This window comes from Thamnophis elegans, chromosome 9, assembly GCF_009769535.1.
Source record: "Thamnophis elegans isolate rThaEle1 chromosome 9, rThaEle1.pri, whole genome shotgun sequence".
NCBI lineage: Eukaryota > Metazoa > Chordata > Lepidosauria > Squamata > Colubridae > Thamnophis > Thamnophis elegans.
The window spans coordinates 72,300,453-72,318,507 of NC_045549.1; positions in this window are offsets into that span (position 1 = coordinate 72,300,453).

The window sequence follows — 18,055 nt, forward strand, 5'->3', positions numbered from 1 at the left end:
GTGGGTTCCTACCACTTCGCACCTATTCAGTAGAACCGGTTTGTCAAATCTACCAAACCGGTTAGAAGAGGTTCCACCAGTGGACCCGGAAAGTAGGCCACACCTACAGAAGAGGTTCCAAAAAGTTTTGAAACCACTGGCAAGGATCTTGTAACTTGACAGCTTTAATGCTTTAATGCTTCAATGCCAGAATTTCTGAATAGCTACTTGAACCGACCTAAGTACTAATTCATAATTTCATATCCAGTCACATGGGCAGCAAGCCACTCCCATCCGGTCACTGGTCAGCAAGCCACTCCCACAAAGGAGGCCACACCCACAGAGTAGGTTCCAACAATTTTGGAACCCACCACTGCCTCTAATCCTCTTTGTTGCTCTTCTCTGCACTCTTTCTAGAGTCTTCGCATCTTTTTATATGTGTAGTGATCAAACTGGGTGAGGTATTCTAGGCATTGTGTTACTACAATAGATGCTACAAGCAATAACAGGAGTCAGAAGGCTGCGTGTTCGAATCACGTCGGGGTCACCAAATGTAACATTCCCGTGGTTCGCCCATGAGGCCAACGTTGAGAAAAGACAAGAGACAACCTTTCTCGGGATGGAGCGACCCAGATTGGGGGTCTGAGAGCCCCTTTTATTGAGATAGGACAAAGGCAGGAGGAGCAATAGCATGTGCTTAAAAACAGCCTGTAAAAGTACAATTTCTAATCTACTGCTCAGAGAAGTTCTTTCTATATATGGTCAAATCCTGGACGTCATTGGTAGGGCACATCTCAGACTGTTATGTTATGAACTATCAGGATGTTATGGAGTTTTAGGAGTTTGTTTTCTCCTGTGTGGTTCAGCGTGGCTCTGCATGCCCTGGTATGAACTAGGCCATGGAGGACACACACCTACACAAGGAATTATATTACAACAGAAACATCAGAAGCATTGTGCAAAGATCAATGGCACAATGGAAGTCACAGTTGTTGGTTGCTGGTAATAAGCTCTTAGACGTTGAGACAACAGCAAACTCCATGTAGGAAACTCACTGTCACTACTACCGTTTGTCATAACATTGATCCCTCTGTCAACAAAGTCAGGCTTTGGTTCTGAAACGTCAAAAACATCTTCCAGGCTTCTCCTATCCATTAATAATTTGAAGATGTGTGAGAAAACACTACCTGAAATAGAATTGTTGCTTGTTCTGACCTAGGCTTCCTGATAAAGCACAACTCATACTTCCAAAAACCCTCTTTTGTTTAAACGGTTGTGAATTGTGGTCATTCACAGCCTGTAATGATTCACAAACAGCCTGTGAAGAGTTGGACAGATGTCTGCTCGAGTTGCCAAAGTCTTTCAGGGTAATGTTGATAAGCTCCCACCTTTATTTTCAGCACAGAATCAAAGGAATTTCTCAGAGTTTGACCCGACCAGAATGAACTAATTGCTTCCTGCAAAGGCTCACATCCATTTGTTCCTCTTTTATGTCTTATGGGAGGGGCCAATCATCTCCAAGCCGAGTCTCCCTTTTTGTCTTAACTGTTCTTGCCTTCTGGCAGCTCTGTGCGTGTGCGCACTGGGGAACAGGCTCACGCTGTTCTTTGCCTCACTGATGTCAGACTCTGGAGGCACCAAATAATTCCCAGATGGCCTTGGCTCACTCTTTGCCTTCGAGGCAGAGCCCTCGTCCGAGCCTTCCCCAGACTCCAGGTGTGGCCCATGTTCCTCCCCAACCTCTTCACTGTCTGACTCTGCTGTCAACTACGCAGGACACAGGCGGGCCACAACACTGCTCAACAATGTATAGCCATGATATACAGAGATGGGTTTCACATATTTTTACCACTGGTTTGCCGTGCACCGAAAATGTGAGCATGTGCATGTTCACTTCGCTTGCTTCACTCGTGCACACACTTTCTGTTCATGCAGGCGGTCTTCTGCAAATGCATTTTACTCACGTGTGTCAGGGTTCCGAAGAGCATGCAAAAGTAAGTCAGAATCCAAGGCAAAGTATTGTTTAAAGTTCCAATTTATTAAGAGAGCCATGTTGACACATCTGGAAAAACCTGAATCTGAAAGCTTCCCGTTTTCCCCACCCAGTTGAAAGTTCAAGATCTTTCCCCTCACACCCACAAGCCCATCACATGGTCCAATCTCCCACTGCCATGCTGGCAGCTTCCACCCATCCAGTTCCAGTCAGGTGCAGAGGTGCAAAGACAAAGGATGACCTTGGCTTTCTAGAAAGAATGTTGTTATGGCTACATAGCATCTAACTCCGTACAATCCCATTTTCCCACGATAGAAAATGCATAGTAGAATAATAGAAAGTGTGGCAGGCCAAAGACCCAAAAGAAAAGATGGCCGAAGGCCTGACATGCATGCAGCTTGTATACATGCATGTGGCTTAGAAAAGGTGGGTAAACATGACAGCATAGCACTGGGGCAGGTGCACCCACCCACCCACAAGCCACCACTACCAGTTAGCAATAGCAATAGCAGTTAGACTTATATACCGCTTCATAGGGCTTTCAGCCCTTTCTAAGCGGTTTACAGAGTCAGCATATTGCCCCCACAGTCTGGGTCCTCATTTCACCCAACTCGGAAGGATGGAAGGCTGAGTCAACCTTGAGCCGGTGAGATTATTTATTTATTTATTTATTTATTTATTTATTTATTTATTTATTTATTTATTATTATTTATTTATTATTATTTGTCTTGTATGCCGCCCACGTCCCGGAAGACTCCGGGCGGCTCACAAAAGACAAGGGAAAGGGGAAAACGAGACAGAGACAACATATTAAAAACAAACCAACATTCACAATTTCCGTGGAGGTAAATGCTTCTCAGCCCCCCCCCCAGCCTGCTGGAACAGCCAGGACTTGGTGGCTTTGCGGAAGGCCGGGAGGGTAGTAAGGGTCCGATCTCCACGGTGAGGTCGTTCCAGAGGGCCGGAGCTGCTCTCACCCAGGGAGTCGCCAGCCGACATTGCCTGGCAGATGGAATCCGGAGGAGACCTAACCTGTGCGATCTAATTGGTCTGAGAGAGGTAATTGGCAGGAGGCGGTCTCTCAGGTACCCAGGTCCGATGCCATGTACGGCTTTATAGGTAGGTAGATTTGAAACCGCCGAACTGCAGATAGCAGTCAGCTGAAGTGGCCTGCAGTACTGCACTCACTGCGCCACCTCGGCTCATTCTCCCGAACCAGTCCAAAGTGGCAGAATACCACCAGTGGTGATATGCATGGAGTTTGGACTGAACAAACGAGCTACTCTTATGATCAACCGTGGAAAACTGTGAAAACTGAAGGTATCAAGATGCCCTATGGAATAATAAGATGAAGTGTCTGGATAAAGAAGATCACAAATACCTTGGCATCTATCATGCTGACAACATCAAGTGCACTGAAGTCAGAAAGAAGATTAGAAGTGAATACATCATGAGAGCGAAGACTTAAAAATCAAAATCAGCGGAGGAAACACCATCAAGGTCACCAACATGTGGAAGACCAAAAAGTCATCACAATGACTCATGGCCTTCATCTACACAGCATCTCTGACAGACCCTACAGGAATGACACCTGCAACATTATTAAACAACAGCATCTGCCTATCCCAGATTTTTTTTGGGGGGGGGGGAAGGACTTGTTGCTTGACAATATTGCCAAATCCAATCTCAACACCTCGCTACCTGTGCGACCAACCATAAAATGCACAATTGTGAGGGAATCAATTGCTTCCATTGCTCTCCTTCTAGAGATACCTGGCAATAGTTGAACGAATGACCATATCATGCAATGAAGTATGATATTGGTGTTGTAATTATCTGCCGCGGACTTGGTCAAGGGAAACGATCCTCTTGGCGACAAGATGAATGAATGCAATCACGAGGGGTTCCTTTTTTGGGCTGGTGAATATTTCTACATCCTCAAGTGATAAAACTTCCCAAGAAGAATGGTTCTCTGAAAGCAAAATATAATTTTCGAGATGTATACATTCTTCCCCTGGAAAATCAGCGCTTCTGTGCATAGGATGTACAGATCTCCAAAAATTCTTAAACCACATGACATGTTCTGAGCTAACTATCAAGGGCAAGTAACCAGGAATGGGAGTTGAGTTCAAAGCATTAAATGTTTTGTTACTTGTGACCTACTTGCTATGCTATAGTTTCATTGCATGCCAAAACAACTAGGCACAAAGATAGTTTTCCCCCATCCCGCCCCATACAATTGTGCTGCACCTAATTCTCACAGCACTGTCTTATGACTAACCAGGAAGTAGGGCTCTATTGCTATTATCCTTCTCATCTCCTCATCTTTCCTACTACCTCCTCCCATTGGTATCATTTATCAGCTTGTTGTTTGTATCTTATGATTTATGATCTATGACTTATTACTCTGTTGTTTGTATGCATACTGAGAGCTTAGGCACCGAGACGAATTCTTTGTGTATCCAATCACACTTGGCCAATAAAAAATGTTCTGTTCTCTTCTATTCTTGTTCTTGTTTTGCTGTATTCCATTCTATTCTATTCCACACTACTCCACTCCATTATTCCATTCCATTCTATTCCATTCCATTCCACCCCACTCCATTATTCTTCTATTCTATTCTACTCTACTCCACTCCATTATTCTATTCTATTCCATTCTATTCTACTCTACTCTACTCCACTCCACTCCACTCCATTATTCTATTCTATTCTATTCTATTCTGTTCTGTTCTGTTTCTGTTCTGTTTCTATTCTATTCTATTCTATTCTATTCCATTCCATTCCATTCCATTCCACTCCACTCCATTATTCTATTCTATTCTATTCTATTCTATTCTATTCTATTCCATTCCATTCCATTCTATTCCATTCCATTCCATTCCACTCCATTCCATTCCATTCCACTCCATTCCACCCCACTCCATTATTCTATTCTATTCTATTCTATTCTATTCTATTCTATTCTATTCCACTCCACTCCATTATTCTATTCTATTCTATTCTATTCTATTCTATTCTATTCTATTCTATTCTATTCCATTCCATTCCACTCCACTCCATTATTCTATTCTATTCCATATATTTATTCTATTCTATTCTATTCTATTCTATTCTATTCTATTCTATTCCATTCCATTCCATTCCACTCCACTCCACTCCATTCCATTCTATTCCTTATGTCTATTCCTATTCCATCTAAGAATCTGCTCTAGTAACGGTCAAGCCAAATTGGCACTAGATAAGGGTCAATGGACTTGAGTCTCTTGTGGGAACGCAATGGTTCCAACTGCTGACACCTTTAACCCCACCCTCAGGCTCAGCCTGCTCACTCCTACACCAGTGCCTCAATATTGCTCCATCCTAATACCTCTTGAAGTCAGATTCATTGCCCGAGATCTCACGTGCTTGAGCAGAGTAAGAAGCCGTAGAGAAGAAAGGGGGGGGGGGGGGGACTAGTCAAGAAGTATCTCTGATTTGAACTTTGGGAGATGGCTTTTTTTGTGTGTGTGTGCCGTGTTGTTTGGCTGCTTGTAGACTTGTTCCTGGCTCCCTTACATTTCCATCCCCATTGCTGCCCCATGGCTTACATTCAAGGTCTTCCTTTCTTCCTTTCTTCCTGTAAAGCAGACACAGTCCTTCATTTTTTAATTGGGTCTTGGTGCCAGGAGCTTGCAGGTCTGTGCTGCTCAGCTGTCACAAGGAGGAACTGAATCACTGCAGAAGAAGGACTTGTTCTGTTTGTGTCTGGCACTCCAACATTCAACTCTGTGCCGGCGCTGTCAGCGCGCGGATCAATCTGTCTTCAGTGCTCTTCCAGAGACATTAATCCAGCGCAGTAACTACTGCAGACCAAGGCATCACCAGCCGTACCTGGCACACAAAACATCTTGCCTCATTTTTTTTATTTTAAGATTAATCCTGTGCCAAAACCACCAACGCCACAATGCCCATTCTCATTCCATTTGTTGGAAAGGCAGTGCTTTCTCTGCTGAGTTTTTCTTTTCTTTTGGAAGCACAAATTGTGATGATTCAGAGGACACACACAGTTTTTCTCAGCATAATCTTTTCCCCAGCTGCATCCTCCCTGGCCCGTCTAGCTCATTTTAATTGCAAGGGAGGACTGTAATGGTGGTGATCTTCCCAAGTTTGTTTGTGTGTTTGTTTGCGTAGGGAGTCCAAACCCACCCCATCTCCTAGAAAATGGAATACTTTAGGAAATATTAAAAGGGCGGAATATTTCCTCCTAAAAGAAGGCAGAAACTCACACCCACCCCACCTTTGTCAACGGGCCATTAAGGTCTGAGCCAGTCTATTCTGCCTCCAGGCAGAGCCATAAGAGGAATCGCCCAAAGCCCTTTCCTTACATCATCACCCAGCAAGGCTCAACCAAGCTTGGGACTCAGGACAGCCTACAGAGTGGCCCCTGCATGACCCCATGGGAGTCTGAAAACCAATCAGAATGCAAGCTCAAATTCAAAAGCCTAGAGAGGGTATGAAACCCAGGCACACTCAGCATCTCTTCCCTTTTTCTTCAAAATCTTCAAGGCATTGTTGAAAGAAATGTCCATCTGGGTTCAGTTCCAAGTGTGGGAAAAGGAAACATGGAGGCTGTTTGGAAAGAAGGTTTAGTGGTGGACAGGATCACATGGCTTGAGTTCCTGAGTAGAAAAGGGCAGAGATGGTGAGAGTCCCTGGGTTTTATGCTCTCTCTGGGCTTTGAACTTCCTGGGGCACAGGAAGAGTATCCTGATTGGTTACTGTCAGAGGTCATAGCTAACTTTGTAGGTTGCCTGTGAGCTAAATTTGGTTGAAACTTGGTGGATGGGGCAATGGAGGGTAATGAAATGAAGTAGATCTTTGTTCTGTAAAATGGTCTGGCTCAGGCCTTAATGGCCCGTTGACAAAGGTGAGGGCTGAATTTTTGCTTCTCTCAGTTTTTACTTCTCTTTGAGGGGAAATATTCTGCCTTTTTAGTACATCCTAAAATATTTCATTTTTCTAGGAGATGGGTGAGTTTTAACTTCGAACAGCATGTGATGCTTTTTTTTCTACAGGACCTCAAACCATGTGGTCCTGTCCACCATTAAAACCATCTTTCCAAGCAGCCACCATGTTTCCAGTGTCTTTTTCCCCCCTTGGAACTGAACCCAGAAGGACATTTTTTCCAACAGTTAGTTAGTTACCATATTTTTCGGAGTATAAGACGCTCCAAAGTATAAGACGCACCTAGATTTTGGAGAGGAAAACAAAGGAAAAATACCTGCTTCCCAGCAATTTGCCTCCTTGCAACAAACAGTGCAGACAATATACACTGTTCGCAGTGTTATATTTCAGACTATACTTGTACAGATGCTGTTAAAATTGATGTGGCTTTCTGGAAGTATAGTTATTCTCTGCTATTTAAAGGAATAGCCCTTTTTAAAGCAATAGCACTGGGCCTCTTCAGATCAAGCATTTGCAGTATTTTAAAAAGTGTCTTCGTTTTGTTAAGTTGTCTAGAATAATAATAAAGCAGTCTTTCAAAAATAAGTCTAATAATTTGAACATTCTATAGGCATTATAGTTATTGACTTTCCTCCTTGCAGCAAACAGCAAACAGCCTGATTAGCACAAGGGAAAAAAAAATCTGCTTCTGCCTCCCAGCAATTTGCCTCCTTGCAACAACAGTACAGACAATATACACTGTTCGTAGTGTTATATTTCAGACTATACTTGTACAGGTGCTGTTAAAATTGATGTGCTTTCTGGAAGTATAGTTATTCTCTGCTATTTAAAGGAATAGCCCTTTTTAAAACAATAGCACTGGGCATTCTTCAGATCAAGCATTTACAGTATTTTAAAAAGTGTCTTCATTTTGTTAAGTTGTCTACTTACTTGGACTTAATCTTCATAAATGTCAAACATAAGGCAGTGACCGTTGCATTGTGAAGGCCAGGGGCAGGACGTCACGGATTACAGCACGCCATTGATTCCGATTTAGGGAGGCTTGTTGGGCATCGGTTATCGAGAAATGGAGTGGTTGAAGATCGTGAGCCACTTGGGATATCCACGTTTTCTTTGGGGCATTTCGTGCGATTTTCCACCCATCCGGTCGCAGCGAGTTAATCGATCGGTAAGGTAATCGGCTATTGTCCATATGTTTAAGTTGTCTAGAATAATAATAAAGCAGTCTTTCAAAAATAAGTCTAATAATTTGAACATTCTATAGGCATTTATAGTTATTGACTTTCCTCCTTGCAGCAAACAGCAAACAGCCTGATTAGCACAAGGAAAAAAATATCTGCCTGCCTCCCAGCAATTTGCCTCCTTGCAACAAACAGCGAACAGTACAGACAATATGCACTGTTTGTAGTTTTACATTTCAGACTATACTTGTACAGATGCTGTTAAAATTGATGCACTTTCTGGAAGTATAGTTATTCTCTGCTATTTAAAAGAAGACACAATAGCACTGGGCCTCTTCAGATCAAGCATTTATTTCAAAAAGCTTCTTCATTTTATTAAGTTGTCTGGAATAATAAAGCAGTCTTTAAAAAATAAGTCTAATAATTTGAACATTCCATAGGCATTTATAGTAGTTGACTTACCTCCTTGCAGCAAAGAGTCTAATTAGCACAAAGAAAAATCTGGCTCCCAGCAATTTGCCAAGAGGAGCAAACAGCAAGTTTCACTTTCAATTTCTCCCCATCATCAGCTGTTACAGGCTGCAGGGATTGCTATAGCTTATTGAAGCCTCTGCAAGCCCTATTTGCTGCAAAGAGGTAAATTGCTGGGAGGCAGAGGCCAAAGGATGGGGGGTGGGGTGCTACATTCAGTGTATAGGTTATAGGTTTAGGTTTATTTCACTTTTATGCCGCCCTATTCCCGGAGGGACTCAGGGCGGCTAACAAACCACGGGGAAAAACAAGGACAAGCGAACAAAATACAAAGACAATTTAAAAGCAATCAACAGCCACACAATTCGAGCGGGATGGGAACTCATCAGCCCCAGGCCTGTCGGAACAGCCAGGTTTTAAACGGCTTTGCGGAAAGCCTGAAGGGTGGTGAGGGTCCGGATCTCCACGGGGAGCTCGTTCCAGAGGGCCGGAGCAGCCACAGAGAAGGCCCTCCTCCGGGGGGTCGCCAATCAGCATGTGGCCGGCGGATGGAATTCGGAGGAGGCCTAATTTGTGGGATCTAATAGGTCTTTGGGAGGTAATTGGCAGCAGGCAGTCTCTCAAGTGTATAAGACACACCCAAATTTTCACCCTCTTTTAGGGGGGAAAGGTGCGTCTTATACTCCGAAAAATACGGTACTTGTTTGTTGTTTGTTTCAGAATCAGAAGCATCAGTCAGCAATCAAGTCTGCAGAACAATGAAGGGATGGCAAGCAAGGAACAATGAAATAAGCACAGCTTTCCGCTTTGCATCAATGAAAGCAGCTCGAAAAAACAGAACCAACGAAATTCGAAATCACACTGAGAATTACAATGGAAAACAAAGTCTTTTTCTCTGAATAGGGGGGGGGGGGAAAAAGCCCTTTTGAGAAATTGAAGTTCCTCTAACTGTGACAGACTAAGGAAGAGCGGCAAACTTATGGAAATTCTAGAGTAACTTTGTGTAAAACCGTGCTTCTCAGCTGTGCCCCGAATTGATTTGCATGATCCTGTGTTACATAGTGGAAGCCCCAGAGAAATCAGTCTCCTCCATCAATGCCACGGCGAGGCAATTTATGCCCAACAGAAATTTTAGGCATCATTTTCTATCAGGCCCAAACAGCAAAGTCAAGAGGACGTTGCAGTGGATAGCGTAATTCAAAGATATGAGCCTTGGCGGTTAGAGAGCAGCACTGCAGGCTACTTCTGCTGATTGCCAGCTGCCTGCAATTTTTGCAGATCGAATCTCACCTGGCTCAAAGTTGTCTCAGCCTTCCACCCTTCCGAAGTGGGCAAAATGAGGACCTGGATTGTTGGGAGCCAGAGGCTGACTCTGTAAACCACTTAGAGAGGGCTGATTGCCAGCTGCCCTTGAAGAGCATTCGGCGACTTCAGCTAGTCCAGAATGCGGCCGCGCGAGCGATTGTGGGTGCACCTCGCTTCACCCACGTAACACCTATCCTCCGCGAGCTGCACTGGCTGCCTGTAGATCTCCGGGTACGCTTCAAGGTGCTACTTATCACCTACAAAGCCCTTCATGGTGGTGGGCCTGGGTACTTGAGAGACCGCCTACTGCCAATTACCTCCACTAGACCGATATGATCGCATCAATTAGGCCTCCTCCGAATTCCATCTTCCAGCCAGTGCAGACTGTCAACTACCCGGAGGAGAGCCTTCTCGGTGGCTGCTCCGACCCTCTGGAATGAACTCCCCATGGAGATTCGGACCCTCACCACCCCCAGTCCTTCTGCGCCGCTTTAAAGATCTGGCTGTCCCGGCTGGCCTGGGGTTAAGATTCTAACCCCACCCCGAATTGTGTGACGTGCTCTCTTTTTAATATGTTGTATTGTCTTCATCTTGGAATATTGTTTGTCCTCCCCCCCCCTTTTTGAACTGTGAGCCGCCCTGAGTCCCCCCAGGGAAAAGGGCGGCATACAAATAAAGGGAAAACTAAAAAAACTAAAACTAGACTATCAATCGGAGATACACACAATGAGGGCAAGTGATGAAGGCAGCATCACACAGGTGTCTCACAACCTTTGCCCCTTTTCATCTGTAGAGATTCTCAGTCATCGAGGTCATGGTTGTCCCAAAGGTGATTTTTTTCAGGAGGCAGCTGGACTTTCTAGTTTTTTTTTCTTTTGAAGACATTAAGACATTTCGCTTCTCATCCGAGAAGCTTTTATTGAGCTATGATTGGATGGTGAAGAATAGAAGGATTTATATTCCTTGCAGACAGCTGGTCATTTGCATCCTTTGAGAGGGTCGTTGAGGCCACTGGGAAGTTTATCTGTGTCTTCAGGGTGACCTGAGTTTATTGTTTTAGTTTTCCTTTATTGTATGCGGCCCTTTTCCCTGGGGGGACTCAGGCGGCTCACAATTCAAAAAGGGGGGGGGAGACAAACAGTAGACAATACAACATGTTAAAAAAGAGCACAACAGTCACACAGTTCGGGCGGGGCTACAATCTTAACCCCAGGCCAGCCGGGACAGCCAGATCTTTAAAGCGGCGCGGAAGGACTGGAGGGTGGTGAGGGTCCGAATCTCCACGGGGAGTTCGTTCCAAAGGGTCGGAGCAGCCACCGAGAAGGCTCTCCTCCGGGTAGTGGTGCAAATGGTTCCTGTTGTCTGAAATGTTTTTCCTCTGGAAATCCATTCCTATTCCCACATCATTCCAAGGGTGTTCATCCTAAATTGTATGGCTTAAAGTCTGTAGAGATTCATCCAGGTCATCGTTGTCCCAAAGGTGCTTTTTTCAGGAGGCAGCTGGACTTTCTAGTTTTTTTTTTTCTTTTGAAGACATTAAGACATTTCGCTTCTCATCCGAGAAGCTTTTTTGAGCTATGATTGGATGGTGGGGAATGGAAGGATTTATCTTCTTTGCAGGTAGCTGGTCATTTGTCTTCTTTGTAGAGAGTCGTTGAAGCACTTGGATGAGAAATGAAATGTCTTCAAAGAAAAAAGGAGAACGTCCAGTTGCCTCCTGAAAAATCACCTTTGGGACAACCATGACCTGGATGATGGAGAACCTCTACAGACTTTTAGCTGTACAATTTGGGATGGACGCCCTTGGAATGGCGTGGATTTCCAGAGGGTGGGGGGAAAATTCAGAGTACAGGAACCATTAACCCCACTCAGGTGACTCTGAGGATACAGATAAACCTCCAAGTGGCCTCAATGACTCTCTAAAAGGAGGAGGGGGAGAGGAAGAGAAGAAGAAGAGGAGGAGGAGGTGGAGGAGGAGAGAGGAGGAGGAGGAGGAGGAGGAGGAGGAGGAGAGGAGGAGGAGGAGGAGGAAATGCAAGAGGAGAAGGAGGGGGAGGGGAGAGGAGGAGGGGGAGGAGGAGAAGAAGGAGGGAGGGAGGGAGGGAGGAGGAGAAGAAGAAGAAGAGGGGGAAGAGGAGGAGAAGAGAAGAAGAGGAGGAGGAGGAAGAAGAAGAGGAGGAAGAGGAGAAAAAGAAAAAGGAGAAGGAGAAGGAGAAGAAAGTGAAGAAGAGGAGGAGGAGAAGAGGAGGAGGAGAAGAGGAGGAGGAGGAGGAGGAGGAGGAGGAGGAGGAGGAGGAGGGAGGAGAAAAATATATCAAGATAGAGGTAAGAATAAAATGACAATTGTTAGTACTAGTATTATGAGAATAACTATGTTTGATGCTATGTTTGGTTTTTTATTAGAAGATATGTTAAGTAGGAAATGTAGAGCTTTACAATGTTTAAATATTCAATGTATAAACTTATGGAAGAATGTTGCACAGAAATATCTGTATTCAGATGACACACTGCTTATGGAAAGATGGAATATTATATTTTAAAATTGAAAATAAATAAAAAAAACTTTAAAAAAGTGAGATGCTATGTGATTGCTTCACTCAATGACCACAACCCTGGATTCCCAATTGCGGTCATTAAGGCGAAACCACCCCAGGTTGAGGGCTACCTATATAGTGTGTTAGAACTCTACCAAATGAGAAGACCGTTATCTCCTTCCCACCACAAAAATAGATATAACGTTCTTAACAACAAAACATATTTTTCTCAGGAAAACAGTTCTCAAATTTTTTCTCACTAGCTGCCAAGTTAAAGACTCATCTAATTAAAAAAAAAATAGCTGCCAGGATCATGCTCTCTCCAGAGCTATCAAGAACGCTGCAATGGTAGAGGAGATCAGATTTATTCTCTTCTATGTGGGGGATTAGATTCCAAGAACTTTAATACATCTCTTTGATTGCTCATCTGTATTCTGAGGAGGGAAAACGCCTTTATAAAGGAAATGAATGCTTCTGGTGTTATTCCCATTACTTCAATCAGCCTTCATAACCTGGCAGTTTGGAAAAGTTCAATGACCCTGTCTGTTTTTTCCAAAATTCATCATTTTAAACTTCAAGGACTTGCTCCACTTAGAGCTTCAGGGTCCAAATCAAATGTTCAGTTCCTAAAGTTGGACAGTGCTTCCAATAGCCCTTATCACATCAAATTTTATTGGCCTTGTTCCTTGATGGAAGGTGCTGTGACTTTAGTCTAAGTTTGCATGAAGAATTGAAAAAATCTAAGAGTGATGCTTTTGAACTCTGGTGCTGGAGAAGACTCCTGCGAGTCCCTTGGACTGCAAGGTGATCAAACCAGTCAGTCCTAGAGGAGATCAACCCTGACTGCTCTTTAGAAGGCCAGATCCTGAAGCTGAACTCAAAGATTTTGGCCAGCTAATGAGAGAAGAAGGACTCCTGGAGAAGAGCCTCATGCTGGGAACGATGGAGGGCAAAAGAAGAAGAAGGGGACGACAGAGAAGGAGGTGGCTGGATGGAGTCACTGAAGCAGTCGGCGTGAGCTTAAATGGACTCCAGAGGATGGTAGAGGACAGGAAGGCCTGGAGGAACGTTGTCCAGGGGGGTCGCGATGAGTCAGACACGATTTCACAACTAAAATCATGTTTCTATGTACTGAATTGTTCCTTTGCTAACTGTGACTTTACACTAAGTTTGCATGAGGAATTGAAAAGGTCTTTACATAATAAAATAAAAGTAATAACAAGAGCAAACATGGAATAATAGAAAAATGACAGATTGCAACCTAATATAAAAGGGGTATCATTATTAGAAAGATATAAGTTAATTGAATGTAATAATTATGATTACCTTAATTAGTTTTATTTGTATTAAAATGTATAACACCAGGTGCCACACAGTTGACATATAGATTTGATATTTGAAGAAGAAAAAAACTTGAAAAAATCTAGAGTGATGGCAATTAAGCCATCTATCGCTGGAAAAGTCCATCTTTTCTTACCTCAATGTAGTTGGTTGAGACATGGTGGCTCAGTGTTTAAGATGCTGTGCTTGTCGATCAGAAAGTCGGCAGTTCAGCGGTTCGAATCCCTAGCTCCGTGTAACGGAGTGAGCTCCCATTACTTGTCCTAGCTTTCTGCCAACTTAAAGTTTGAAAGCATGTAAAAATGCAAGTAGAAAAATAGGAACCACCTTTGGTGGTAAGGTAACAGCGTTCCGCATTTAGTCATGCTGGCCACATAACCACAGAGACATCTTTAAAAAAAAGTTTTGCACTCTGCAAAACTCCCCAAAATGGTCTATTTTTTTGCGAAAACAGGCCTGTTTTTTTTTTTTCCAAAAAAGGGGCATGAATAGCCCTTAGGAGGCTTGTAGAGTGTTCCAGGGAGGGCGGGGGATAAGCAAAAAATGGCCCATTTTTTGCAAAAATGGACCCATTTTTGTCCAAAAAAAAAGAGCATTAGGAAGCTCCTGGGGGTTGGTGGGCAAAATTGAGCAAAAAACAGCCCATTTTTTGGTCATTTCTGCCCTCCCCAGCCCCCAGGAACTCCCTGAAAGCCTCCTAAAGGCTATGCATGGCCATTTTGGTGAAGGGTGTGGGGTTTCAGGAGGCAAAAAAAAATGCTGTATTCAGTGTATAAGACACACCCAGCTTTTCAGCCTCTTTTTTGAGGGAAAAGAAAGAAACTCTGTTCCAACTGCTAGTTGCCTTATATTAACATGCTCTGATGCTACCCCTTCGCTAGACCAGGCATAGGTGTGATCATTGTACGACTCATCTGACTGGGAGTTTAGACATTCTACTCCCCCTCCCCACATGAAAAGAACTCTGTTCCAACTGCCAGTTGCCTTATATTAACATGCTCTGATGCTACACATTCTATATTAATTTTCAAGCTTTAAGTATCAAGCCCAATCACATACCTTCATAGCAAAGCATGGGTATCCAGCTAGTTTATTTATGTATTTGTTTGTTCCATATTCCTTTTACTACAATGCTCCAGTCATTGATTGGTAAACAGGATTAATATAACAAAAATAAGATAAATAATAATAATTGTATTGAAAAATATTTTGAAGCTAACGAACCATTAAACAAAAACTTTACAATCATATACCCCAATGGAATCTTTCTCTATTTGTGTTGGAGCAAGTCAAAATTTCCAGTTATTAATTCTCTAGATATTATTGACTTCCATGTATTATCATTCCTCTGTGTACTCATCTCTATGAGTAAAGTAGTTGTGTTTTTCTGATTACCAAGATTTGGCTAACGTATTACTGATTACTTATGTTATCTTCATTCTTGAGCTGTAATTACCTAGGTTCACTTGTATGACTAATCAAGCGAGAATAAAGAAGAAATGATATTGACTTAAGATATTGTTTGGGGAAGGAGTTGAAACACATACTTTACAAATGAAAACGTCATCTTATTGGTTTGCTTTTCTAGGTGCTGAGGGGAAGAATGTTTCATGTTATTATAATATACCAGTAGCTGGATACCGGTGCTTCATGGTGAAACTATGTGATCAGGTTATGCAGGAAAAAAAATGTTTCACAATCGGTTGGCTCAGTGGTGGTCGGTGATTGAAACACATAAGGGAATATTGCTCCCATCGCCTTGAATCCGGGAGCAGTTACATAGGTGGATGGTGTAGACATTTTGGTGAGGTACCAATGTTTAGTACTTGTAAGGAGCCTCAGACCGCTCCTGAGTGAAGGAGTGAACATCTGCCAGTTTGAACTAAGGTAACGATGATGGGTTCCAACTGGCAGTTGGAACAGAGTTCTTTTCAGGTAGGGAGGGGGAGTAGACCTCCTTAGCATCAGAGCATGTTAATTACTGTATAAGAAATACTAATGATCTTATGCTCATTTTGAAAAATCTTTTCTTAGTGAGCACCTAGAAGCCAAGAGGAACATACGTGCCAAATTTCAAGTTTTTAGGCTTTACGGTTCTGGAGATTTTGTGATGAGTGAGTGGTATTAGCCTTATATATATATAATAATCTCATTGAATCTCATTGATGAGTGAGGTTTTGGTGTATTCAGATCTTTTCCCATGTAAGACTGAGAGTATCTTGGCGACGTTTCGATGAGGTCCCACTCGTCATCTTCAGGCTGGTGTCTTCGGCCATGCCTGTGCAAGCAAAGCGTGATTGGAGCTGCCGTCCCTTTATAAATACTGGTGGGGATGTGTGGAGTGCTGGCTCTGTTGCTGCAAGCAGATTGGTTGGCTGTGTTGTAACATCTTGATTAGTTGATGGAGTTGATGTTTGCAGATTAGTCAGCTGTTTTGTAACCTCCTGCATGGCTGAGGTACTGGCTGTGTGCCTATTGTTCTTTTGTGTTGTAATGACCTGGGTAATGGGCTATGTGATGACCTCCTGATGATGATCAGGTCTATATATAAAATCTCATTGAATCTCATTGATGAGTGAGTGGTACTAAAACTGGAGAGTCCTCCAGTGTTTAAGCCAACAACAGAAATCAAATTTTAAAATATGAAATAAATAGAAAAATCTATTCAACGTTGCAGTCAGAAATGTCCTTGTAATAGAGACAGAATGTCTCACTTTTGTTTCCATTGCTTTCTTTTGAAATCATCATCTGGTTTTCGCTATTTGGCAGAGGGATGCAGAATTGTTTTGAATTCGCCATCAAATTTAATTTAATAGATTTATTTGAGTGATTTAAAACAGACTGCAAGCCGTCACCCCTTTCTGTATTTACGCAGAAAACAGAAGAGAGAATGCAAGAAGGCGGCGAAAACCTTCGGAAGAGACCCATTGTTTTAGTTATTCATTCAATTTGCATACCCTCCCATTTAAGTGAAGATGGCAGGGGAAAAATCCCGCACTCATGTAATTCTGGGCTTGTTTTATTATCTGATAAATGCTTACTTGGTGGGGAGGTGAAAATAGTCATAATATTTAACCTGCTCTTTTCATTTCAAACCGAAACAACACGACTGAGAATCAGAACCCACAGTATATAATAGCAGATCTAAAATATTGGATAAATATTGTTCTGGAATACTAAACATGGTAGGTTCTTTTCCAGCAAGGCTTATAACTTATCGTTACAAAGTTAGAAGCCTTGAGGCAGCTAGAGAAAAGCCATCGCATTGTTTGCTATTTCTGCTGTGATATTTTTTAACCAAAGAGAAATCAGTGTTTTTGAAAGAAACATGGATTGCTAATAACCAAGTCCAGGAGCTTTGCTGGTAATCTGAAATCAATGGTGCTATTCAGCCAGTTCTATCTGGTTCCGGCGAACTGTTAGCAGTGGTAGTGGGAGGCTCCACCCCCCGCTCGGACGTCCTATTTTCGATGCTCTGCACATACACTCATATTTGCGAACTGGTAAAGAAGGTAAGTTGATTTCACCCCTGTCTGAAATCATTGTTACGCTTCAAAACATTGTCGCGTAGGTGTGTCAGGCCTAAAAATCCAGATCCACACACAACGTCCAATTAACAGATTAACAGAGTTGGAAGGGACCTTGTAGATCATCTAGTCCAACCCCCTGCCCAAGCAGGAGACCCTACACAATTTGTGACAACGGGCAGTCCAGTCTCTTCTTGAAAGCCTCCAATGATGAAGTTCCCACAACTTCCGAAGGCAACTTCTGTTCCATTGGTTGACTGTCAGAACACTCTCCTTATTTCTAGGTTGAATCTCTCCTTGGTCAGTTTCCATCCATTATTCCTTGTCTGGCCTTCAGATACTTTGCAAAACAGGTTGACCTCCCTCCTCTCTGTGGTAGCACCTCAAATATTGGAACACTGCTATCATGTCTCCCCTGGTCCTTCTCTTCCTAGACTAGCCATGCCCAGTTCCTGCAATGTTCACTGTATGTTTAGCCTCCAATCCCCTAATCATCCTGGTTGCTCTTCTCTGCACTTTTTCTAGAGTCCCAACCTCTTTTTTTACAGTGTGGTGACCAAAACTGGATGCAGTATTCTAAGTGTGATCTTACTAAGGCTTTATAGAGTGGTATTAGTACCTCACTTGATCTTGATTATATCCCTTTGTTAATGCAATTTAGGATTGCGTCGGCTTTTTTGGCTGCTGCCACACACTGCTGGCTTGTCCACTAAAGGCTTCAAGATCCCTCTCAAAATTACTGCTTCATTGCTAAAAGCCTATGTGCAGGAATCTTC